Source organism: Aedes albopictus, chromosome 1 (assembly GCF_035046485.1).
Source record: "Aedes albopictus strain Foshan chromosome 1, AalbF5, whole genome shotgun sequence".
NCBI classification, from domain to species: Eukaryota; Metazoa; Arthropoda; class Insecta; order Diptera; family Culicidae; genus Aedes; species Aedes albopictus.
The window spans coordinates 183,528,390-183,555,692 of NC_085136.1; the positions used below are offsets into that span (position 1 = coordinate 183,528,390).

A 27,303-nucleotide genomic window follows, 5' to 3' on the forward strand; every position below is an offset into this window, starting at 1 on the left:
TGACAAAATTTGTGTTCCCCCCCCCCCCCCCCCCCCCTAAGGGTGATTTAATTATAAGGTCTATCTCTATATCTTCTACAGAACGTCGCATTGGTGTAAGAAGCAAAAAATAGACCTCAATGGTAGGATTCTCCCACACCCGAAAATAGATCGAAAAATCTGCCAAAGTCGTCATTTCATCTGCTTGCTACACCGCTGCACGCCATAAAGTACCACACGAGTATCAAAGCTTCATCGCAGGGCCGTAAGGAAAGCCACCAACATGGGCCCATGCAATGCCATACCTAGCCTTTCGGGTATTTGCCCACTTTTGACATAAACTATTCTGTCAACATTATGTATTCATCGGGCCGCAAATGCACCTAAACGTTTCGAGTGGTGACGTGGTTAGACAGTGTGTACGTGATAAAATTGGCTGTGAGAAAATGGTCTTTTGTTCAAATAAAACACCCCGAGGAATTATTCCGAGCACTTTTACTCATTTAAGAAGATTTAATCAGGCACAATAAATTTGAATTGCAATTTAATTTAATGAACTTTATTTCTTTTTTAAGTTGATAAGACGTAAATCTAATGATCTTCTACATCTGCTTTCTGGCGTTATTTCCCAGCCAGTCTTTAGTCCGTTTCTTAGTTATGGGAGTTATAAACTTACATAGTCAAGTCATATTGCAATCATATATTGCGTGACACCAGTTGTGCTCACGCTTCCCATTAGACGCTCATGCAGGGATTTACAAATATGAGACCGGAAGCCGCAATTCTTTAGGGACCCCAGTCTAGAGAATATTTTTGCTTGTGGAAAATTAAAAAAAAAAGTCTTCCGTATTTTTTTTTTTCAAAACAAATATTTCAATTCAAAAACCTGATTAAATTTAACTTATCTCTCCAACGCCCAGAGTCACCTCTAGTCACCTGTTTTGTTTTGATTGTTTAAAATCGAATTCTCGATCAAATCTTTTCGATCAAATCTTTTGCAACTGGTTTTAAATGAAAGCTATACTAGTCTATTTTGATTTTTGGCTAAAGTGGTCCAGGACAATCCGGAATGGCCACCGAGAATCGACTACAAGCAGAATCAGGCAATTTTCTATAATCTGTCAAAGACGAAATAACATTATGATTCAAACTAAACGTAATTTATATTGGCTTCAGATGTGCTTCAATTTTATCTGGTGTAGTTGAAAGTTTTATACAGTATGTTCTCAATAATCCGATTTTATCAGTTTTAGAAAATTTTCGTTAGGTAAATTGACTGAGCAAAATATTGAACTGATTCAACATTAACTGCAGGAAGCGATGCAGATTGAATGTAGGAATTATAGAAAAATCAGAAATGTCCACTGTCACTATGGTTCTGGTACCTGGAACCGATTCCAAGAGCCCCCAAATAGTACCTAACGTGATTTCAGTCAAACAGCAGTGATTATTCTCAATTGTTAAGTGCAAAAAAGCCAAAACAATTTTATTTCATTGCTAATTAGCTAGCACAGTGCAAGAATCCACCATGGATCAACATGGCCAGTAACATGGCCAATATGATACCCAGCGGAAGATCCGAAACATCCGTAAAAGTGGTCAACTCATAAAAAATGTGCTAGAGCGTCGCGATTTTTTCTAAACTGATTTGTTCCAATAACCTAAGGATGAAATCATTTTTGCGACTGGTTTGTAAGCCAGTGTGGCCACTGATTTGGCCGGCGGGATATCCGGAACATCCGTAAAAATGGCCAAATCATGAAAATTGTGCTACAGAGTCGTAGTTTTTTTTTTTTCAAACTCGTTTGTTTTAGCAATAAAAAGTTGAAATCAATATTATGACTGATTCAAAATAAGGAGTGGCCACTTAATGGACCTTCGGGTAATCTGGAACATCCGCAAAAGTGGTCAACTCATAAAAATTGTGCTAGATTGTCGCAGTTTTTTTTACTCATGTGTTCCAGCAATCTAAGAATTAAAACCACTATTGCGGTTAGTTTGTAACTCGGAGTGGCCACTGGATGGGCCTTTGGGGTATCCGAAACATCCGTAAAAATGGACGATTCATGAAAATTGTGCTGGATCGTCGCGATTCTTATCGAACTAATTTCTTCAGTAATTTAAAGTTGAAAGCAATGTTACGACTGATTTATAAATCGCAATTACCACTGCATAAACCTTCGGTTTATCTGGAACTTTCGTAAAAGTGGCCATTTCATAAAAAAAATTGTTAGAATGTCACGGTATTTGACGGTTTTGAAAACAATTTTCGACCCTACCACCCCCCCCCCCCTCCCCACCATACCGCTTTTTTGAAATGAAAGTCCTTTTATTATTATTGTGATTGCTTCGTGAGTCAGGTAACCATTGGACAACTGAAACAATCGTAGAAGTAGTCAATTCATGAAAATTGGGCTAAAGCGTCGCGACTTTTTCCAAACATATGTGTTTCCATAATCCAAAAATAAAATCGCTATTGTGAGAATTTTGTAAATCAGAGTGACTACTGGTTGGATCTTCGGGTTATCCGGAACATCCGTAAAAATAGTCCATATATGAAAATTGTGTCAGATTCCACTATGTTTTCCAAACTCTTTTGTTTTAGTAATCTAAGAAAGGAACCAATGATCCGTCTGATTTATTAGTGATCACTGTGGCGTATATAACAGCAGGTGGAACATTCACAAAATATTTTTAAAACCACTCCGTACTTATTGGATGTTTCGACTCATAAACCAGTGACCAATGTACTTGTTGAGGACCAAACCAAGATTCGGAATATCCGTATACATGGGTAATTCAATAAAAAGTAACTATAATGTCCTGATTCTTTTCAAATTGATTTGTTTTAACAATTCAAGGATGAAATCAATGCTGCTTATCTATCGGTGAGACTGTTCACATAATAAAAAAAATTACACAATTTCAATAATTTGATTGTTTTTTCAGATGCTCTGGATCCCATAAAGTGGCTACTTGTAACTATTGATGAGTCGTAAAAATCGTTACATCCATAAATTGTAAAATCGAAAAAGTTTGGTACGAGAATCACGAATCAATCATTTTTTCGACTCATCAATAGTTATGAGTAGCCACTGTATGGGATCCAGAGCATACGCAAAAGTGATAAAATTATTGAAATTGTGTTATGGTGGCGCTATTTTTTAGAAACTAGTTTTGATAATCTAAGCATATCAATCTTTCCTGATAAAAATTTCCAATAAAATAACCATAAACTACCATTGAATAATGATAAATTTGACTATTCAACAACAAATTATACTGTGTAAGTTTTTTCCTGATAAAAATGCTGTATTGGAAATTGGAACTACAATACGTGCACAATAAAATCAATGGCACTTATTGATCAGATAGTCGTATTGTTGAATTACTTGCATATCCATGAAAATTATCAGTAACTTTTTGTGCATTTCATCAAAGAAGGAACATCTTTCACGTGACAAAGGTTTTGGCAGTTTTGATCATTATTTGGTAGTATCCGTTATAACGAACCTCATAAGCAAAATCTTTTATTGATGCGGTTTTTTTTTTAGCATCACACAAGAAACCAATTTGCCGAGAATACCATAATGATAAAATGTAACATTTTTTTGTTTTAGTTTTTTTTTTGGATTGATGCATTTTGATCGTCAAGATTCAACCTATCTATGACTTTTGTATCAATAGTTAATACTGAACTTTTTCAATAGTTTTTTATTTTTTTTGTAATTCGTCACAGAAAAATGAAAACAGCCGGTTGAGAAATAATTAAGATGTGGTTATCTGAAGTTGACTACAATGTTTGTAAGAGAGAACAGCTTTTATGCATTTTTATTGTCCAATACTGTAGTTATAAGTGAAAATGTAGTCTACGTTATGTTTGACAAAATCAATAAATAAATAAAATTACTTGAGTCGGTGCAAAGGTGAATCGGCCAAACGAACCGGTTCTTTCGATCAATCAGTTTATTCGTATGAATAATCTCTATAAAAATATACATATCAGAGAACTTCAACGTTTCTCATACTATACATTAGCATATTTTAACCAGCTCATAACTAGATTGGTGTTACCAGCCAGTTTTCAAAATCATTTAGTCTCGCTGATCAATCATTTTTCAAAAATAATATTTTTTTAACATTAACACATTTTTTCTTTTCAAAAGTTTATCGGATTATTCGGATTAGCAAACCGGCTCTACTAATAACCTTTTTTGGTCCTTGGTTCAATCGTTTATTAAAATAAATTATGAAACTCAAGCGGGACAGCAAAATTATTTTACCAGTTCATAAATTATTATTTTGATGAACCGGTTCCCAAAATCATGTTTTCTTGTCGAATGGGCATCCATTTATTATCGTAATGCGCAAATTATCGCCATAATACTAGTGAGATAAAATTGTTGATTTTACCGGTTCAAAAATGAACCGTTTTAGCGAACCGGTTTTACAAATCACTTTTTTTTGGAAGGTCAGCCATAAAAAGTAATAATTATACTCGAGCTATCCTGAAGCGAGATAATTTAATTATTTTTACCGGTTCAAAAATGAATCGGTTAAATGAACCGGTTCAACAAATAATGTATTCTTCATCCTTTTATCTTCACTATTTGTAGAACATCAGCGTAATACAAATAACAAGAAATTATTGATTTTACCGGTTCAAAAGCGAACCGGTTGGGCGAATCGGTTCACACAAACACATATTTTATTCAAGTGTTTGATCTCCCATGAGAATAAATTATGAAAACTGAACGATTCTTATTCGGGTCAATAAAATCATTTTTACCGGTTCAAAAGTGAACCGGTAAAATGAACATTTCTATTGTACAATTCACTTTCCATTCGAAAAAATCTGTTATCTCCATTGGTTCGTTTTTTGGGCATTGGAGGGTTAATTTTAGAAGAAGGCAGCCACGGTGTCCAACATTAAGAATGTATTTAGGTAAAAAAATCGGGTTGGATATTGTTCCTTTGAATTCCACTAAGAATTTGTATCCTTTGACAGATATGTATTTCGACCTCAACTGTAAGGTTGTCTTCAGTGTCTCGTGCTTGACTCGGCTTTCATGATCATCGATTGGAATGTGATATTGTCGGGCCGCCACCAAGCCGGACGTCGCACAATGAAGTCGCAACGCGATCCAACTCGCGACGTTTTTGAATCATGTCAAAAGTAGTGTACATCCTTCTCGTTGTTGTCAACAACACAGCGCACTGGATGCGAAGCAGTTGCGACACTTGTGGAACAAGAAAATGGCATGAAAATTGAATGTCCGTCTCAATTCCAATCGAATAGACAATATATTCCTAAAAACTGATAGCTTTTTGATTACTTGAAAAAAAAAATGATCTAGTACTCCACATAAATAAGATCAACGTAAAAAGATAAGAATAACGTTACATCACAGACATGTCTGTGGTTACATGTTTATGTCGTAAATTGATGTTTACATACAGGAGAAAAACAAAATGATCGAGGAAGGCAAAATTGACACAAAATGGTCAAACAGCTGTAACTTTTTGAAAAGTGCATCGAAAAATCTTAAACTTTTACTGTAAGTTTTTTTTTTTTTGTCTGTATTAACGAGATTTTTAACCCTAGGCTAGTTCATCTCGGGACCCACGTTTTACTTCCCTTCCGAAAGAAGAACCCACATTTTTGTGAGTATGTCGGGAGTGGGATTCGATCCCAGGTCCTCGGCATGATAGTCAAGTGTTCTAACTGTAAGTTGATTAACGAGTTGTGTATTAATGGTCCATATTTGGGAAAGATCGGGCTATTCTACATGAAGTCAGAAAGATTCTAGAAAAAGGTATAATTATCCGATAGCCAATTTTCGACTGTTATATCTCCGAATTCAATGAATCGAATGCAATGAAATTTTGCGCGTTTAAGACTCAATGAGCTTTGAGAAAAGTTTGATATAACTTGAAATTATCAATAAGAAAAATAAAACGTTTCATCAGGTAGAACTGTCCGGAGATTCCTTCCGCGCGAAAGGAAATTCGAGCGTCCTCCAAATTTCTGCTGGTGTCATTCTATTGTTTACACGTTATCTTAGGAGTTCCATTTTCTCTTCAGAATATACCCAGTACACTGTGATCAGTTTATACTCAAGTCTAACAATATCCATCCAAGTGCATAATTTCTGGCGATGTATCAATTTTTGAACGTAGGTAATTTCACTTTCAAAAATTAACACACTCACCATCTACACCCTAGTTGGCGTGTCAACAAACCCGTTCTATCAGATACCTAGAAGGGCGTCAGACCATTCGGCCTCATGAACTTCGGCCGAATGGCCTTACACCCTTCTGATGCAGGGTCATTGGCCGAATGGTCATTAGGCCGAATGGTCATCAGTCAAAGTCATCAAGGAATGAATTTTCTTTACGAAAAGTTCCTGGACCGACCGGGATTTGAGCCCGTCACCCTAAGCATGAATTTTTCTTTTTTTTTTTGGACATCGGTCATTCTATCTAGTATCATTGTCAAAATAATTTTTGGCGCTGAAACGGCTGATTTAAAATAACATTTCTTTTCCTTCTTTTAAACGTACGCCATTCTTTCTTGTTTCATTGTGAAAATAGTTTTTGGCAATAATTGTTGGAAAAGGTAAAAACAACAGATCCGTTTCATAATTGCTGAATTGAAATTCATCCTGATGACCATTCGGCCTTATGACCTTCTTCCTAATGGCCTTCGGCCTAATGACCCTACATCACCTGAAAGCACTATAATATTTATCATCTACCTTCTAACTCGGTGAAATAGCCGAGAGCTAAGGGAAATTACTTATGTCGAATTCGTTTAGTTGCACTGCCTGCACCACTTTGCCACCGGGTGTAGCAAACTTGCACCGAAATCTTTCGTTTATTCGAAGGTACTGTTCTGTTTTGACACCCGATCGCCACCGGTGCAAGAAAATGTTGCACCGTGTTTGAGCTCGGTGTAATAAGTAGCAAGCTAGATTTACCAATAGGGGGCATCCATTTAGTACGACATGCAAAAATTGAAAATTTTGGACCCCCCTCCCCCTTCGTACGGGATTATGGTATACCTATTACATTGCTTGTCACATTTTTCGGAACACCCCCCCCCCCCCTGAGCGTGACATACTTAATGGATGCCTCCATACTTGCTTATCGCTGTACTTGTCGCGTGGTTTTGTTTTGGTAGAAATGTTCATTTTTCTTCGGCAATGCGTTAACATTTCTCTTGGATATTTAATTATTAAGAGATGTTTTGATTTTATCTGCATTATTTCTTTACGCTTTAATAATATTTACAAATAGAGTAAAGTGGGGCAAAAGTTCGAGTGGGACAAGAGTTTCTTTTTAAGTTTTTGAGCTCAATTCAAATTATTTCTTTCCGGTGTAAAGGTTGTTCGAAGCCTTTTAGAAAAAGAGTCTTTCACTCCAAAAATTATGGAAATTGATCAATATTTCGAAAAATTATGACAAAATGTTGGTTTTTCATCAAAAAATTGTAACATGCCATGGTCCTTCCAACGCATGAAATGAAATTGTAATGAAATCGAATTCGATATTTTATTTTAGGGCGTAACTAGGTATATTTTGAAGATGCTTTTGCATGTATAACTTTTTGCAAAAAAGTTTTGGAAATCATATTTTACATATAGTGGGGCAAAAGTTCGAATTGTGGGGCAAAAGTTCGAGTCGTGTGGCAACTTTAGGTAAAAACCTAAAGTTGTGCAAAATATACATATGATCTCTAAGAATGATGGAATTAGCAAGAAAATTCGATCAAAGTTGAAAAAAAATTGTTTTATCTGGATTTGGCGGAAAACTACTAATTTTTGGGGTATTAAATTTAACCCTGATTTGGGTAAAATCCAGATCGAACTTTAAAGTGTATTCCAGTTCCAACATCAAATATTAAGTGGTTTCAGATATTCATATTACCAAAGTGTCAAAATAGTGTGCTACGGTTAGCGAAATTCCACAAACACTTGATTCGAACTTTTGCCCCAGTGGTGGGGCAAGAGTTCGAATAAGACACACACATACAAAAAGTGTTATAACTCAAAATGATAAGACATTTGGCGTTACTTTGTTAAGCAAAATCTTAGCTCATGGATGGTAGAATCACCACACGGTATTCGTTTATTTTTATCTGCTTCGATTTTTTGAAAAAAGTTGAATTTTCAACTAGGGTCGAACTTTTGCCCCACCTTACTCTAATATATTTAAACCAGATCGGTGACCACTAATTTCAGTTATTGGGTAATACTCAAATTTAAAATTCAATGAATACGCAAATTTGGTTGAATGAGAGCAAATGTATCGAGGTGTATGAATAATCATTGTTTTCATAATGGTTTTTTCCAGACTGATTCATCTCTTGAGTTTGAGAAAGTAAGAGCCAACTTGTAATGGGATCGAATCCCACTCCCGACAAACTCACAAAATGTGGGCTCTTACTTCGGAAGGGAAGCGTGGGTCCCGAGATAAACTATTCTAGGGCTAAAAATATCTTTAATAGATATAAAAAAAACTTGTAATGTGTTTGTAAAAAAACTATTGAAGTTTTTTTATTTAATTACGAATCATTAGGTAGGCTCCAGAGGCACGTTCTCCTCTATTTGGGAAATTTGTGCCATCGCCATGAACACAAGCCTATTCATTATTTACCTGACGGAGAAGGGAAGGAAAAAGGATAGGACAGGGGAAAGGACAGGTAAGGGAATAGGATCGTCATACACGCAAAAGCGTACCACAATGGGTTCAAACAGCGCCCTGAGAAGGGCACTGTGATAACGCATAAAGCGTAAAGAGAGCCTATAGCTCTTTACCACAGCGGGTCAAGAACAACAGAACGTCCTGAAGATTCAGGTTTCTGATGCCAGTTTCACTTAACCCGTTAACGCCCAAGGTGTCTCACAATTTAAATCTTCAAATAAATTTGTTATCAAAGGTCAAGTTCCAATAAAATAAGCATGATTTGATGAAATGGTTTGTCTGTGTAGGTCCTCAATATCTGATAATTTTCTTGAGTTCTACTTCAGCACAACTTCTACGCTATCGTTATATTCTGATCCGTATAGATAAAATGCAGCTCTAAACAAGTGAGAGAGATGATAACCACTCAAAAAGTATAGAAAAAGGACTTATAAATTGGGGCAGAAATATAACCCGATAAACGCCTAAAAGTATGCAATGCATGGTTCTTGTAATTTCATGTAGTTTTGACTGCAGTGCTCAACTTTTCTCATTTTTTTTTCAACAAATCAAATAAAGAAAGCTCACTATGTGTGGCATAAGCAAACGTTAAAATACTTTAGAAGTTAGATTTTACACAGATAATTATTTCTAATAAAGTAATTGAGTTTTTCCTTCAGCACCCCACCAACTCTCTTTATGTACTCACCATACGTAAACTTTTCAGAAGTTTTTTTTATATTTAAAAAAGAAAATCGTGTTAAGTAATGTTCCATTTATTTTGTCGCCTTTGACAGATACGTATTTCTACCTCAACTATATGGTCGTCTTCGGTGTCTCGTATTTACAGGTATTCTACTAACAAGACCAGGTTCATCATCATTCCATGTTTTGATATAAAATTTCAACCAGAAATACTCGACACGGCTTCTACACTTATGTTTGTACTACTCCATGATTGTTCATTCGTGAACAATATGTATTTTATTTATTATATTTTATGGTGTTATTCTGGGCACTAACAAAGTTATATCGAAAAGATAATGTGAATTCCCAGAATGAATCCCGGGAGGATATACAGAAGGAATTCTGAGAGTCATATCTTGTAGAGTTCTGAGGGAATCTCAACTGAAGGCTTGGTAGATATCCCTGAAATAATCACAGAAGAAATCCCGGGGGGAATTGCTGTATAAATCATGAGCGAGGATCCCGGCTCATGAAAAGAATTCCATTAGGATTCTCTGAATATGTTTCGACAGAACATTTTGAAAGTATACTAAAATGAATTCCAGAAGAAATCCGTGAAAGAATGCTGGGTAAAATTTCTGAAAAAATCCTTTCAGGATTTTCTAAAGCAATTCTGGCAGAAATCCCTGAAGTTATTCCTGAAGGAATCCCGTAAAGAATACCTGATGTATATATTAGAGAGATCATGACAGGAATGCCGGCCAGAAGCTGAACAGACATTTCTGCAAGAACCATAGAAGATGTCTCTATGATCTAGGGTTGCCTGAAAACAATCTCGGAAGAGACATATATTTTTTCTTTTTTTTTCGGGAGGGATCCCTTAAGGAATAACAGCAGGAATTATGGAAGGAATCTTTGAAGGAATCTCGGAAGCAATATCTGACGGAATCTCGGGAATAAACCTGAGAAGATTCTCGAAAGGAATGCCTGAAGAAATCCTGGTAAGAATTCCTGAAGGTATCTCAAAAAAGAACCTCAGCTCATCTAATCTCATCTCAATTCTTCACCTTATTCTTCAGCATCTACCTTACTGTCTTCTTTGCCCTTTATTCCAACCCTCTATCCTACGCTCTATCATAACCTTTTTTTTTCTTCTAAACCATAGGGGGAAAATCTGGTCAACAGACACCCTAACAGAAGGTTAGGGTAGTGTAGGTCTGACAGGCCGTCTTCTACAACAAAAGTAAAATCCAGGACTACTCTCTCCTCGTACCCACTAAACCATTCCTATGGTCGCCAAACCCTACGTCTCTCCGGAACCACCAAGAAGGTATTGCTTCAGAGAGGGGCTAGTGCACATCGCACCCACAAGGTTAGCTGCGTAGCCTGCAGCAACGAACATCGATTACTCGCTTTGGAGAGTCCATCACGGTAGCATGCTGGCGCTTAGCCAGTTTCCCGAGTGGTCCTCGCCACTCCCTTTGTCCTCGGAAGGCGGGCAGGGTCAACCTACTGCTGAGCGGACATCAAGAACTGATGCCCACGTGCAACCCGATCTGACCTGCCCGTAAGGAAGAGTATCACTACCCTTCAGGCCCTATCAGATGCACCCGTAGGTTGCAGACAGCAGGATCTCACCTACCCCGACCCTTGCCGGGGACCCCTTTCCAACCGCGGGCTCGGATCCAACCCAGTAGACCGACGCCACGACAGCACCGCTACCGGGACTCCCTCTTCGCGGCCACTTAATCGTTGTAAGGGTCGATCTCGACCGCAGGGCACCGGTATGACCTACGAAGCCGACTCCGACCCCCTTGACCACCTCTATTAGAATAACTAGCCACAGAAGTCCAATGTCGCGGCTGTTCGTGTGACTAACATCTAGTTTGCCACGCCCTTACAGCGTCATTAGCGGTACTAGAAGTGTCAAATAAAATTTGTTTACCAAAACAAAAGATCCTTTACAAGATGAACACTTAAAAACAATGATTTATTACAATTAGAGATATCAATTCAATTAAATAGGAAAAGTGACAACAGCGCCATTGGAGTTCTAGTGTATTTCTATTCCACCTCTTGTACTGCATCTGGACTAGCCACTCTCCGAGTCCACGCGCCACCTCCTCTGTAGTTCCCAGACGATATGGGTGATAGCCGTTGAAACGACGTTCCAGCCAAACTCATCCCTTCACATCCTCTGGACCAAGTTGTTCGGGTTTGTGTCCTCCCCGCATGTGGCAAGCATGCGGTCACGCATTGTGCGAAAACGCGGGCACACGAACAAAACGTGTTCCGCCGTTTCCTCTAAACCATTGCACGCTGGGCATTCGGGAGAATCCGCATGCCCGAAACGGTGTAGATACTGTCGGAAGCAATCATGACCTGTAAGGACCTGTGTCAGGTGGAATGTAACTTCCCCATGGCGCCTATTAATCCAACTATCTACCCTCGGTATCAACCTATGGGTCCACCTTCCTTTGGTGGAACTGTTCCACGCGCGCTGCCATTTGACCATAGAGGCCATCCTGGCAGTCCTGTGCATGCCTCTTGTGTCGCGCATTTCGAAGCACTCCATGTCCTCACTGATAAGAATGCTGATAGGCACCATACCAGTAATGACGCAGAGAGCGTCGTGTGACACGGTACGGTATGCGCTCGCAACCCTCAGGCACATTAGCCTGTAAGCACTTTCCAACTTCCGTCGGTAGCATTTAGTACTAAGCGCGGTGCCCCACGCCGGGCCGCCATACCTAAGTATGGATGTAGCAACACTAGCCAGAAGCTTGCGCTTACTGGCGTACACCGCAGAGCTAATGGACATCATCCGGGACAGTGCCGCAATAGCTGTGGAGGCTCTTTTACAGGCATAATCGACGTGGCTACCGAAGGTAAGCTTATCGTTGATCATCACGCCCAAGTGTTTGACGGAGCGCTTTGACAGGATAGTACACTCTTCTACACTGATCTCCGTCTGCTGCTCCGACTTCAGGTTGTTAACAACCGTCACCTCTGGCAAATCCGACAATCACCCCTCCCACTGGATACTCTAACCTCAACACCTCGTCGTACATGATATTCCATAACACCGGACCCAGGATGGAACCTTGCGAGACTCCTGAGGTTATGTGAAAGCACTTCCGACCCACCTCCGTGTCGTAGACTAGTACACGATTCTGAAAGTAACTTCCGAGAATCTTGTACAGGTACTCCGGTATCCCCAGACGCAAGAGCGCATCGGCAATAGCAGACCAGCTGGCGCTATTAAACGCATTCCTTACATCCAGAGTCACTACCGCGCAAAAGCGAATTCCCCTCCTCTTAGGCTCGAGTGCTTTCTCGGCGGTTTTTGTAACCGTCAAGATAGCGTCTACGGTGGACCTCCCCTTCCGGAAGCCGTACTGGTTACTCGAAATACCATTTTCGCCCTCGGTGAACCGCAACATTCTATTGAGGATGATCTTTTCGAGCACTTTCCCCGCCGTGTCAATCAAGCATATTGGTCTATATGCCGACGAGTCTCCGGGTGGTTTCTCCGCCTTTGGCAATAGTACCAGGCTCTGCCTCTTCCAAGCTTCTGGGAAAACTCCCTCGTCCAGGCATTTCTGCATAGTAGACCTGAACATTTCGGGAGCCTCTGCAATAGCTACTTTTAAGGCCAGGTTCGGAACTCCGTCCGGACCTGGGGCCTTACCTACGCTAAGGGACTTAGCTATCCCCACAAGTTCCACATCGGTGACCCTCTCCTCATCGCCAGCCCCAGTCCCCGGCTGTCCTACGAAAGGAGGCCAAGGATTAGGATCATGACGCGGAAAAAGTCCTCCAATGATCCCCTCCAACATCTCTGGAGATTGCTCTGTAGGAGCCATCGCACCTCTCGTCTTGGCCATAACGATCCTGTAGGCGTCACCCCACGGGTTCGTATTGGCACTCTGACAGAGACCCTCAAAGCAGGCCTTTTTGCTTGCTCTTATCTCGGTCTTAAGCGCGGCTTTTGCAGCGGCGAACACCACCAGCCGTTCGTTTCGCTCTTCCTCTGATCATGCTCGCTGCATCCGCCGCCTAGCCCGTAGGCAGGCGCGGCGCAGGTCCGCAATCGCGTCGGTCCACCAGTAAGCCGGTGGCCTCCCATTTCTAGGGTGGACTCGCCTAGGCATGGTCGCATCACACGCATGTGAGAGCACCGCTACCAGCTCGTCGCCGTCTAAACCGATTAAGTTTCGCTCACGGCGGAGCGCTTCCCTAAATACCTCTTCGTCGAAGTATGATGTCTTCCACCTACGAGGGCTTGGCCTTGGCCTAGCCGCCTCTTCTTCTATCCGCTGTCTGCTGTTATTGTAGTCGATACTGTAGCGAACCGCCAGGTGGTCGCTGTGAGTGTAGCCATCATCTACTCTCCAGTTCGGACTACTTGTTAGGCCAGGACTACAAAAGGTCAAGGCAATAATTGACTCCGCTCCGTTTCGACTATAGGTACTCTTGGTACCGACGTTAGCCAAATCGACATCTAAGATGGCCAGTGTTTCTAGCAGGATCTGACCCCGCTGGTTCGTGAAACGGCTTCCCCATTCCACGGCCCAGGCATTAAAGTCACCCGCTATTACCACCGGCCTTCGCCCTGTTAGCACGGTCGTTAAGCGGTCCAGCATTTGCGTGAACCGCTCGATCGGCCACCGCGGAGGCGCATAACAGCTACAGAAGAAGACCCCGTTTACTTTGGCGACCACGAAGCCCTCGTAGGTAGTAGACACCAACTCCTGCACGGGGTATTTACCCGTCGTCCATATCGCCGCCATTTTCCTGGTCCCATCTGAGGCCCAGTTGCCGTTGCCGGCGGGTACTCGGTATGGGTCCGAAGTGATGGCGATATCCGTCTCCCACTCAGAAACCGCCTGACAAAGCAGTTGCTGAGCCGCATCACAGTGGTTCAGGTTCAGCTGCGTTACCTGCACTGTGATTTGTTGTTCACTGCGGCTTTCTTAAAGGCCGGGCACCCTGGACCACCCATCGGATGTCTGTTTTTCGAGGTTTTCCCGGTACATATCATGCAGATGGGCGGACTCGTGCAGCTTTGGGCCTTATGACCTTCAGCGCCGCATCGCCTACACAGTTTGCGCCTGTCGGGGCCTTTACAGTCCCACGACTTGTGTCCTGGTTCCAGACACCTGAAGCAAACCTCTGGTGGCTCGTGGAATGTCAGGTGACATACACACCAACCCACCTTTATACTCCCTACTTTAACGGACTTTTTAATATTCGCCACAGGTAGCTGAACCAAAGCTATATGTGTCCCTGCTGGCCCTCTCCGTAGCTTAACGGCTGCGGCGGCCACCTGCACAGCGCACTGTTGCCGCAGTGCCGTGACGAGCTCTTCCACTTCGGTGATCTCGTCAATGTCTTTGACCTTCAGAGTCGCCTCATGTGTCAGAGCCCTCACCTGCACACCCTCACCAAGGACCTCTTCTGCCATCCTCTTGTAGGTGGCGCCCTTGTGTTCCTTCTGGCGCTTCAGCTCCAGGATCATCTCACCCGTACGAATACGTCTAATACTGCGCACGTCGGCTCCAAGACCCTCAAGCTTGGCGTCGCTTCGCTATCATAACCTTCAACCCTACCATCTGCCCTACCCTCTAAACTATCCTCTACTATAACCACTGCCCTATCCTTTACCGTACCCTCTAGTCTATATTGTGCTTAATCGTACCGTCTACCCTACTCTTAACACTAACATTTTTCCTACCCTCAAACCTACTCTCTATTCTACCCTTCTCCCTACCGTCTACCCTATCCTCTACCCTAACCTTCTACTTCACTCCCTCTACTCTATCATTCACGCAAACCCTCTACCCGACCGTCTGCTCCACCTTCTATCCTACTTGCTTTCCTACCATCTACCCTTTAGATACGCATATTGCATGGTATTATAGCTCAAACTACCATTCCGTGGCCACTAACTTGGGTATGGTCCACCATCTTGGGTTTCAAAATGGCGTCGGATATTAATTTTTGAGTTCTACCCATGAATCCCGATTGATAGATACCCATATTGCATGGTATCATAGCTCAAACTGCCATTCCATGGGCGCCATCTTGGATATGGTCCGCCATCTTTGATTCCGAAATGGGGTCAAATATCGATTTTGACTTCTACTTATGAAGCCCGATCGATCGATATTCCTATTGTATATTATAGATCATTATAGATCAAACTACCATTCCGTGGCCGCCATCTTGGATATGATCCGCCATCTTGGATTTCAAAATGGCGTTAAATACTGTTTTTTTTTACTTCTACTCATTATGCCCGATCGATCGATACCCATATTGCATGGTATCATAGCTCAAACTACCATTCCGTGCCCGCATTATTGGATATGGTCCGCCATCTTGGATTTCAAAATGGCGTAAATTAACGATTTTTGACTTTGTATGTGTTTTTGGGCAGTTTTTTGTGATTTTTTTTTAAATACCTAAAAACCCAAATTTCACCAAATAGTAAATCGTAAATAACTCTAAAACGGATAGAAAAAACGCAATGCTGTCTTCGGCAAAGTTTTTCATCATAAAATTTCCTATCTTTTTATGGAAATTGTTTTAAATTAGCATTTGGTTCAGATACTTTTAATGATGGGTAAAATGCAAAGTATATCAAAAAACGACAAATTTTAGTAAATTCAAAAAATTCATTATCAAAAAGTTACCTGCAAAACATGTCGTTAATTATTTTTCTAAAGAAGTTTGGACCCATATCAAGCTGTAAAAAAAATAAAAATAGTGGGTATTGCCAATTTTTGTACGATAAAAAATATTTGTATGAAATTTATTACGAAAAATGGCTATTTTTCAAAAATCTCGCCGGGGCGACCTCCAAACGTCATTTCTGAAAGCTGCCATCATACAAAAGTTTGTTTTTAACACCCATAGCTATCATTTGCAGGGTGAGCCCTCAAGCTTTTCGACCATGTGCAATTTTGGGACAACCTACTGCTCAACCTTCCAGAAGGGAGCCATAAGTGTAACATACGATGCCGTCTGAAATACTACTCTCCAGATAACCAGATTTCGTGGAAAATGTCCTATATGGAAAATTACAAGCAATTGTAAGATCACTTGAAGCAAGGACAACTTTGTCCCAATTCACCAAAAGTGGAAACAACGAGGTGTGTGTTGAACTGCGGTTCACAGCAGTATTCTCTAGTAAACTGAGTACCCATAGGCAGTAAGTGCAAGAAAGTGCTTCCTGTTTGAAATGAATGTGTAGTGGGGCAACGTCAAAGAGAACTTCGAGCACTGTCGTAGGAGTTGAAGAGATCGCTCCAGACATCACCATTAAGCACATCTTTTGGAGATGGCCTAGTTTTGATTGGACCGTTCTCACCTCGCCCTTTTGCCACCACACAAGACATCCAATATTGAACGACCCACAGTTGTGTAAATCCATTTGATAAACTTGGGTTTAAGACCCCAAGTTGTACCAAAGGTTCGGCGGCATTGCCCGAAGGCCATACAAGCTTTCTTGATTCTGAACTCAACATGAGGTGTCCAGGAAAGCTTGAAATCAAGAATGACTCCAACGTACTTAACCTGTTCAGTCACATTGATTTCAGAATCAAAGAGGCGTAAAGGTCGAACGCCATTACGGTTTCACCTTTCCGTGAAAAGAACAATAGATGTTTTACTCGGATTAACCGAAAGGCCATGTTGGCGACACCAACCCTCAACTACCTGAAGGGCGCTTTGCATTAGGTCGAAAAGGATGCTGATGTAGGGTATGTGTTCCATCATTAATCTCACGCTCCCATATTCATCCTATTCGGAAACAAGCGATTACGGCACCGATTGATTTCGTTCTTTTTGCTTTCATGGGTGCTCACTTCTAACAAAAAATACAAAAATAAGAAACGAAACAAACAGCGCTTCAATCCTTTGTTTTTCGTAGGATGAAAATGGGAGCCACATGCTTGGTAGTCGTCGGCAAAACCATAAGTAGGAAAACCGCTATTATTGAGTTGCCTCAATAGCGTATCTGCTGCGAGATTCCACAAAAGTGGTGATAAGACTCCCCCTTGGGGGCATCCACATACACTCAATTTCATAATAGCCGTAATTGACGCAATGTCGCGAAGAGATGTCGGTGTAGCAAAACTGCAAGTAGTTGTTTCAAAACATGTTTGAAATGATCAAATCCTTTCTGAAGCAAAATAGAATCCCATCTGCCCCAGGATATTTGAAAGGAGCAAGGCTATTAAGTGCCCATTCAATCGATTCTAATGATATGATACTCCCAGCCGAAGCTAAAAAATCATAACTACAAGAAAAGACATCAGGTTCATCCGAAGATGTAATATCCACTCATCCGGGGAAGTGTATACTGAATCAACATTCCAAAACTTCCTCATCAGAGGAAGTGAAATCACCATTTGGCAAACAAAGTTCGTTCACTTGAAAATCCTTAGATTTTGCAAGGAGTTTGTTCAACTGACTGGCTTCATTCAGACTGGAAACATTTGTACAAAGGTTTTTCCAGCCGAATCGTTCAGCAGATCGAAGAGCTTTCTGGTAGGCCTTGCAAGCCGACTCCTCTTTCTAATTTGTTTCCTGAGCTTTGTCAGATCAGAGTTCCACCAAGGGGTTCCTCTTGTGGTCTTTACAGACCGCAGAGGGCAAGCTTCTCCAAAAGTTTCCATGATGAAGGCCGTTGTAGTATCAACGGCATCATCTAAATCTCTTGGAGTGTCAATGGATGGTGAGTATCCATGAAATTTGGCTGCAACAAAATCGGTAAAGAGATCCCAGTTGGTTGACCGGGGGTTCCTGAAACGCAAAGTTTGCGAAGTGAATACATGTGAATACATGTTCAAACAAGATGTAGCGATGGTCAGATAAAGATTCTTCATCTGACACATGCCAATTTGTCAGCTCGTGACTAACTCTGCTAGAGCAGTGTTATATCTAACACTTTCTCTCTAGCAGACACCATGAAGGTTGGGCGGTTGCCTTTGTTAAGTAATCCAAGATCTGTACTTCTTAAGTATTCCATCAAACTGGAGCCTCTCAAATTGATGTCTGAGCTGACCCAGATTATATGGTGAGCATTAGCAGCACTACCAACAAATAGCGGAAGGCAATGACTTGTTTGAAAGCATCCGTAAGGGATGGTTCATAATGCAATAAATAAACCGAACAATAAACGTATTTCCTGTTGAGGTTTCCAACAGATACATCGATTGTGATAGCACATACATCTCTAGCAGTTGGTTCAGAGATGAGTGTAGCAACGATTGCGTTGTTGACAAGCACACATGCTCAAGGCATGACACGTGAGTTTGCCATTTCATTTTTTTTTTTACTGAAAGTAACAAACACCGGATTGGTTTCCTAGATAGAAATTCCCTTTACGAAAGTAAGGTTCTTGGACTGACGCCACTTGGGCTGTACCATTTTGCATAAGTCTACAAAGATTGATCGTTGCTGTTCTTTTGTGCTGAAAATTGATCTGTGCTAAGGATAGGAAACCGTAGCCACTACTCAAACTAGGCAAGATTAAACTCTTAACAATCACAGCACAAAAACGAACAGCAACAATAAAGCCAGATCGGTATCGATGTGAGTGCGCTAAAGGCGAGAATGCACAGAATACACTGTGTAAAACGCATAATGCGAAACCATATACAGTGACGATTCGTTCGTTGAGAGCTCGTTAGATGGGCTGTCTCGATGGTTGAATGTTCACTGGTTGGGGCAAAACCCAACTAAAAGGCACTGTCAATGTCAAAATAGATGTCAAAACGAGTTTGACGTCTGACCGCCGTCGCATCACAGCTCCTGTATACAGAACGTTTACGCAAGTATGTGAGTGTTCCGTGACGTATTTCTCGTCACTTTCGTGTGTCTAGAGCATTTTGATCAGTTGTCAGTTGCCCCAACGAACGAACACGATTCGCTCATCGGGGCGCAGTCGTGACCCAACCAGCGAATCTGGACTGTAGGTGAAAATTTAAACTAATTAATAACATCTTCATAATCCCGCCCTTATTCAGCCTCAAGTATGAGATTGAAGAAGGGCAGCTGATTGTCACGGAGAAACACAAGGTTCACCGCGCTAATGCTCCGGTTAGCACAGTAAGTGCAAATACTGTGGAGGGTGCCCTGGTACTCAACAGGCTCCGTTTGCGATTAGGTTTTTATAAGACCCCCTAACCATTAATTCCTAGGCGGCACGGTAAGCGTAAAGCCGCATAACACCTTGAATTAGGGATCACCTGATTAGTGGACTCTTACCACTGGAACAAACGGTCCGTAGTGCTATTCTTAGCCAGTTGAACTAACCGCTACCAACACTACACAGCTGCTAGGCTGATCGGGAAAAAAAGTTAATATTGGTGATCAACTTCATATGAGCCCGAAAAGCCGGCAAAGAAGGTTTCGACTTATGGCTTTAATACATTCTCTACAAATTTTTCACTAACCAAATCACTATTAAGCAGTGGTTTAATGGAGTATAAGCGTTGTTACCGTCAATAATATCTTTGTTGTACATAATTTCTAGACATAAGGGAGTTCAATGTTTAAGACAAAAAATGGACCCGAACCCTAAAAGAGATAGAGCTCTTGGCGCGAACCGTTTTGACACTTGTTTATTTACGTTTTGTATGGCGCACAGCCCGCCGCATGGGCTGTCGGCGCACAAGTTGTTGGCCGGTATGCGATTTTCAGAAAAGATTCGCAATATTGATTTCTTCATTTGTCCCACCATTCTCTGGCTGGTCGAGAAAAGCGATAAAAATTAAAAATCTGAAAAATATTATAAACTCATCGTATTTGTTAAAGAATTTTTAGAAGAACCCGATATTTTGATAAGTATATTTTATCTAAATGATTGTAAAGTATTATTTTGAATAATAGTTTACAAGTATCATCGATCATTACTTTTGAATTATCTTTTCATGTTCAAATTGATTATTAAAACCTTTTGAAACTGCTATTTCTTGATCTTGAGATAAATAGCCACAATATGTTGTGCAACGCGCGGAAGTAGTCATGGAAATTTTTTTTATCCGTAATTGTTTTGTTTGGCGCTCTCACTAACACCATCATAAGCTGCCAAAAACTTGCACCGAAACCGTTTGTTTATCCGGTGTCAATTGCTACATCGGTGCAGTGCACCGTCGGGAATGAACGAATTTGACATTACAATCCCTTGATAGTGTACGAATCCATGCCAATATTTTACTTATTTATGATTCATCTATCGATCCGGTTCTAGCGATTGCTAGACCCAGTTTCAAGCTGCGGCAGCTAATTTGCTGCGTGGAAAGGATGTAATCTGTACACCTCTTTTACGACGTAACTGATGTGCAGCGAAAATGATGTGATAGGGTAAACGTACAAATAGTGGTGCTATTAGTAGCTCCTTGTAAAAAATAGTGAACGAGTAAAATTGATAATACCATACAATAAAAAGTCTGAAAACGTTAATCGGTAGTTTTTTCAGTATTATGCGTCTCATGAAAAATCAGAATATGACGAGTATCTGCCTCTGGCTTCCGATATAAGCGCGACAGCCACTAATCATAACAGCGTCACCAGATTTAAAAGTATTTTATTCCATTATATGGAATTTGACAGTGAGCCACTCTTACCGTACAAACACATTCATAACCCAGTGATCGTATATGATGCTGAATAAGATGTTTAAGTGGAGGCGATATACGTACATTTTGCATGCGCCTAAATGGAGGCTTGCACGCATATGGCCTCCACTTTATCATCTTATGCAGCATCTTATACGATTACTGGTTGTCTGGGAAACTTGTCACTTCGCGAAACCCACGTGCTTTTGTTTTTGGCGGGAACATATTTTATTTTGTTTTGCCTTGCGACTGTCACTGTGGCGGTATGCCTTGCGAGCATACGACCAGACTCTAATAGAAGATAAATGCGACAATAATGCATAGCCAGACTCTAATAGAAGATAAATGCGACAATAAATTTTGCTAAGAAAAATGTTAAACCCATCGTTGGCGAGATGGACCGCTATCGGTCTTAGCCGTGTCTGACAGCAGACCCCACAAAGAAAAAAAAAACCATCGTTTTTTTTTTAATTAACCACTTGCACCAACTATAGGTACACGGTTGATGCTAAAATTTAACATTGGTTAGTGGCGCATCCCATTGAATTCTTATGGGACCCACCACTATAGGAGCACTACCACCACTATAAATGCAAAGGACCTAAAAATTTGAGGAAAATAATTGTTTTAAATAGGTTTTCGGCAATTCCTGCACATAAAACTGGATTAATAGCGTTAATTGAGTATAATGCAGCTATTTAAAATGTAATTTGCGGCTTTTTGGACGAAATGGTGCAAAATTTCCACTACCACCACTACTGGTGCTACCCACATTAGGGGAGCGTTTACTCTATCACAAGACTTTATCGATTGATGTATCAAGGTAATAAACATTTTCTAAAATGTTCAAAAATGAGGTACAATCCAAAAAAACTTAAATTTGTGAGAACTTACCAAAATAATCAGAAAAGATTACCAGCAAATGCACAACTGGAAATAAACATGGCGTAGATTTACCTACTTTTTATCTCCGTTATTTCGTTTCCCCTTGATGATTATCTGATTATTAAAATGTTTCATGAAATTTCGAATAAAATATTCAAAGATTGCCTGGTGATCGCGACGTTTAATCAGGATAATAGTTATTTATGCAACAAGTTGCGAAATGATGATTTTTTCAACACGAGTCGTACATTTATCTTACAAGATGTTCAGTGAATCCCCCCAATGATTGATTCCAAATATCCTAAACTATCTCGTTTTTTTAGAAATCCAAATTTTGTGAGAGTTTGGAGCATTTTTATAATTGTTTCAAGCTTTATTCAACACTTCACATAACGTAAGATATGTGAAAATACTTGTTAAATATATCAATAACCATCCATCACCAGTGTATAATGCACAATATAAGTTTGTTTAGGGCAAACTGCTCTGATTGAAATGTGACTCCATATTTTTATATAAATGAGAAAGATTTGTGTTCTCGTTAGCATATTTCAAAACAGTCATCACTCCAAAGGCGGTGTCGGTTCAACACTTTCAAAGCCACGAAAAAGTATCAAATTATCCCCCGTTTTACGCTCTCTCACTCTGTGTGAGACCGGCGGCATCGGACGGTGGCTTTGCTCATATGATGTGTTGTTCATAATAAAAACTGACAATCTATTCAACCGTAAGTGATAAATATTAAAGCTAAGTGTGCGTGGCAATGCTGTTTTAACCTGTGTGTGGTATCATTTAAGACGTCTGCCGTATTTTCCCATGGCGAAATGATACTGTCTGATAGTGTGCCAGATTGTTACTTTTGTCAATTACATTTTTCTAGGTGGATTATCATCTCGGAATATTTAGCTCAGAGCCGTGCATTAATTCCGTTAGGGTTTATAGGAGGAGTGGGGCTATGAGAAAACCATACGCGTCATACAAACATATTAGGGTTCTCATATAAAAGTTACACTAGTTTACAAAAAATACGAAGGTCATGAACTTCTATCTACGACCAAAATGTTTGATGCATACTTATGATATTATATCAAGATCGTGCTTCAAAATTTTTTAAGTAGAACAGTTTTTGAGTTTTTCTTGAAAACCGAGCTCTACAGTTTTTAAAAATATGAAATTTACTAAAATTCAAATATTTGGCGTTGCAGTCAACGAATTTTCAATCTTTTTACATAAAAAGAAAGCTCAATATAATATGTTTAGATTATCTGAACATATTTTTTGCATAAAATTAATGGGATTCAAGATGTTGGAGATTATATGGGCCAATCTCCTTGAATTTGAGCAAAATTTCCAAAAAAATAATGAAGATTTATTTTTTTAGTGAGAAAGAAACAATTAAAAAATTCTTACTTGACTAACATTTGAAACATTAGATGTTAGCCAAATACAGTAAAATTACGGCTTAATCGAAGCATTAGTTACAGAAATAGCGATGTATGAAGGGAGCAACTATGCCTAAAAATAGAACAAAAATCGATTTCAAATCGACAGCCTTGTATGGAAAGTCGAAAAAAAAATTGCCCTACTGTAATTCTTTTCCTCCGCGTTTTCGAACTCAGGGCCTGATTCTACACTAAAAATGATCATCAGCTTACCGAGTTCAAAAATGCTGTAAACTAGTGTTACACAGCGTAACAAAAATTACCAAATTGTCTGTCTCAAGAGCAAACTTATGTGTCTCTGCTCCAGCACGTCACAATTTTGAGCTATATCTAAATTTATAGGTATTTTGAACATTGGGCTTTTTTGATCGAAAGCCATTAAGAATGGAAATATTTTTTTAAAGCAATCAAAGGGTAAATTGGTCAATTAACATCTAAATTAACGACTCATGCAAAATATTTCGTTTTACCAAATCAAAATTGATAGATTTAAGCATATCATGTTAGTAAGTAAACTTGCATGCAACTTTTGGAAGGTGACTTCCCAAGTAACTACCTAGTTGACCCCTAACGATTACGAATTTGTAATAGCTTTGTACGTCCTATGAATTACTTGACTTACCTAAGGTGAGAAAATGAATTGTCTACTAGCTTATGAATCTAAAAATAACGTAAACATTGAACTTAGCAGTACATTAAAGGGGATCTATCAAGTGCTATTTGGATATAAGTTGTTGAGCTGGCGAATCACCAAAAGTAAGAAAACTTATTACTATATATAATTGCCTAACTAATAATTAAATTATATACAGGAACTTTGTAATTCTACCAATACGCCGGAATAAATTGACAAAATCTACGATTCGCTTATCGCTCGCCAACAGCCTCTAATACCCATCATTGCCTTGATGCGGAATATATTCTCAATATAGTTGTAAATCGGAGTTTTCGACTAGCGAAGTTGGAATTTTCTCAAAATCCACGCGTCAGACCCTACTTCGGAAGTGGTTCGCTGTATATTAAACCTAGTCCGCAATACAACGCACCACTTCCGAAGTTAAGCCCGACGCAAAAGAGAAAAATCTAACTTCGCTAGTCGAACATTCCGGGTTTCAACTGCACGGAGAATAGTTTGAGCATTTTCAAGTGTCTCCGAACTTTCAGGGTTCCCAGGTTTTATCACAATTGGGTTCTTTAAGGGTATCCGGATTATTTCATAATTGGAATCTCCGCCCAAAAATTAGTCGAAATCCAAAATTTCATAATTTTTGGAGTCCGGGAAGTATTTTAAAAATGCATTTAAAGTTTGTATGGGGAAAATTTTTTGTTCGGGTCGAACTGTCATTTTATCGATTGAACTGTCATTCTATCCACGGAAATTAAAATTGTTTTGTTAATTTAACCTTCAAAACAGAGGTATTGAAACTCAATAAAACCACGTTATACTCAGAAAAATGAGCTCTTTCGATATGGCTGTAGAAAATAGCAATATTTTATTCACTATACAACCCAATTATACCAATACACCCATGAAGGAGATAGCTCAAAACTGTCTTCATCCGAAATAATCCACACAAAATTTACAAAGTTAATCAGAGAAAAACTGTTGAAATCCTTAAAATTTAGCATTTCAGAAAAAAATGTGAAAAAAAAATATTTTTCAGATTTTTAAACGAAGCCATATCTTGAATTATCAGAAGCACAAATTTGAGGAATCGAATTATGGTTTGCACTTATGAATCAACCGATTGGTTACCACGGATGAATCGATCAAATTTTTAGTAGAATCCGATGATTGGTTCTTCAGATGTGTACTCTTCAAAACTGAAACTGAGGCTGAATTATAAATTTATTCTCTTTGAGAATCAAAAATCAATGTAGCCTAAGCAAATTATTTCACTGTAGAACTTCATATGGTTTTTAATCACGTGCCAACGTTGACTATTCAAAGCTTTCCAGTATGGTACGATACTTTCACTCAAAGCAAGATTAAGATATACCCTCGGATAAACCCAAATCGAAAAAGTATATGAAGTTGTAGAGAAGCAGATAGATAGCAAGTGCGGTAGATGATGAGGTGATGAAAACGATATTGAAACTACCTGATGTAAGATGATATGTATCTCACAGTAAATAAATTCGGAACGAAATATACTGAATTAATTTTTATTAGTGCGGCTACGTTACATGGACCGGAAACAAGAAAATTCCTGAATGGAAGATGTGCTTCAGATTCAAGATTAGCGCCAGTTTAAAATCCTGTCGCTACCACCTTCAAAAATAAAGAAGCAAACGGGGGTGCGCATTGCCGTTCCATATCAGACACAAGCATCCGTATTCCAAAGAGAACAATGCTTACGAAAGAATATTTATTGCCTGATCTTTTCTTTTCTAATGATTTTTTCTCTTTCCTTCACATCTTTCAAGCTCGTCATCAACACAGTCTCATATTGTCTGCATTCACCAAAAACGTATATATTCAATTAATTACCATGTTGAACAAAACTATATTATAGGAACAACCATCAGAAGCGCATCTTCTAAAGGGATCATTTAAATATCTTGAAGAGATGATACGGAAATGCTGTTGTGGTTTGAGATTCACTGCTTCTTTTAGCTCTGTAAGCAAGATGCCAGCAGCAAAACAGACCCACATATCTTGTTGGGTCCGACAATGAACTGCTCCATTTTCGTGACGATTTTTATTGCAACCGAATGCAACCAAGGTGGGATATAGCCGGAAATATAGTGACACAGATTGACACTGTTTCCGAAGACATAGTTTTTTTTTGTTATTATATGTTATTTGCACGATAAAAGTAAGTGTAAATTATTCGTCATACTAAAAAAATGTTACTGAGCTGAAATTTACACTACGCGTAAAAACCACACTTTTACGTGGATATATATACATATAATCGTGCCGAGTCGCAGACAGAAGATACCCTACCGTAAATCATGCTATTATGAAGACAGGAAAGAAGAATTTCTGGTGTAGTAAAAAATCCCCATCAAATTATCGCGATCGCTGTCGGCATGGGTTGTATCTTTTCATCTGGTGATATTTAACCAGATCACTTTTTCGGTGCTGCCATGCACATTGGGGCGACCACCTAAATTTGCAATAGCGCCTTTGAAGTTACTTTTCGTAGGCAATAAGAAAAGTATGGACGTTTGTAAAAGGCTATCTTGAGCGATCAACACTTTTTGGAATTTACTTGCTATGGCTCATAACTAAGCTTGCTGGGCAGATCAATAATTTTTTTTTGCCTAAATAGCTGTCACGTTACATGTAAGGTGTCACATTTCCAACTTTCATCGTTATCAGTGATAAATAGTCTCTTTTTAAAATGTTACCAGCAACCACAGAGTAAAAAAATCGAAGATTGAAAGTGAAGATTGACATTCTCATTTTTTTCATTCGTGTTAGGCCACATTCATTGTCAGCTGAATGCCTCTCTTTTTTCATTCAATTCTCTGTCCAATTTCTGTTAACAGACGCACAATCCGACTTAATGGACAAATAGAGAACATAATAAATATTTCATTTAACTACTATACACAAGTTTTAAGGTAATTGGAAGTATAATCGGGAGTTACGGTCCAGTTTTATTTCTCAGTGAAAATTGTCAGTGACAGAAAAATGAATGAATAGGTGAAAAAATTCATTCACCAAAATGAATTTTATTTTGATCTCTCAGTTGAGAATTTTCAAAATTCATGTTGAATTTCATTCATTGAAAATGAAAATTTAAAACTAAACAATATTTGCTTGGTATTTTATCATAAGCATTCACAATTCTAATGCAATTTCATCGATTTTTAGAGTTTTTAAAAGATGGTTTGTAAAACGGAAGTGGTGCGAAATGGCCATCAGCAATGGGGTTTGATGCCTCTTAACATGGGCAATATAGGCAATAACAACCATGCGTAACCGAATGATTCTCAATCTGCTTGGAATCACATGGCTGATAACAAAATCATCAGGAAACCTT

At 39.5% G+C, this 27,303-nt stretch overlaps 1 long non-coding RNA gene across 1 annotated transcript in view; it reads left to right on the top strand.

Moving 5' to 3' along the window:
* Positions 1 to 9,781: 9,781 nt before the first annotated feature.
* The window catches only part of LOC134285345 (uncharacterized), a 68,548-nt gene continuing 51,026 nt past the window's right edge, over positions 9,782 to 27,303 (top strand). Inside the window, exon 1 of the long non-coding RNA XR_009996300.1 lies at positions 9,782 to 10,681. This is a non-coding gene — a long non-coding RNA (uncharacterized LOC134285345). The remainder of the gene's footprint in view (positions 10,682 to 27,303) is intronic.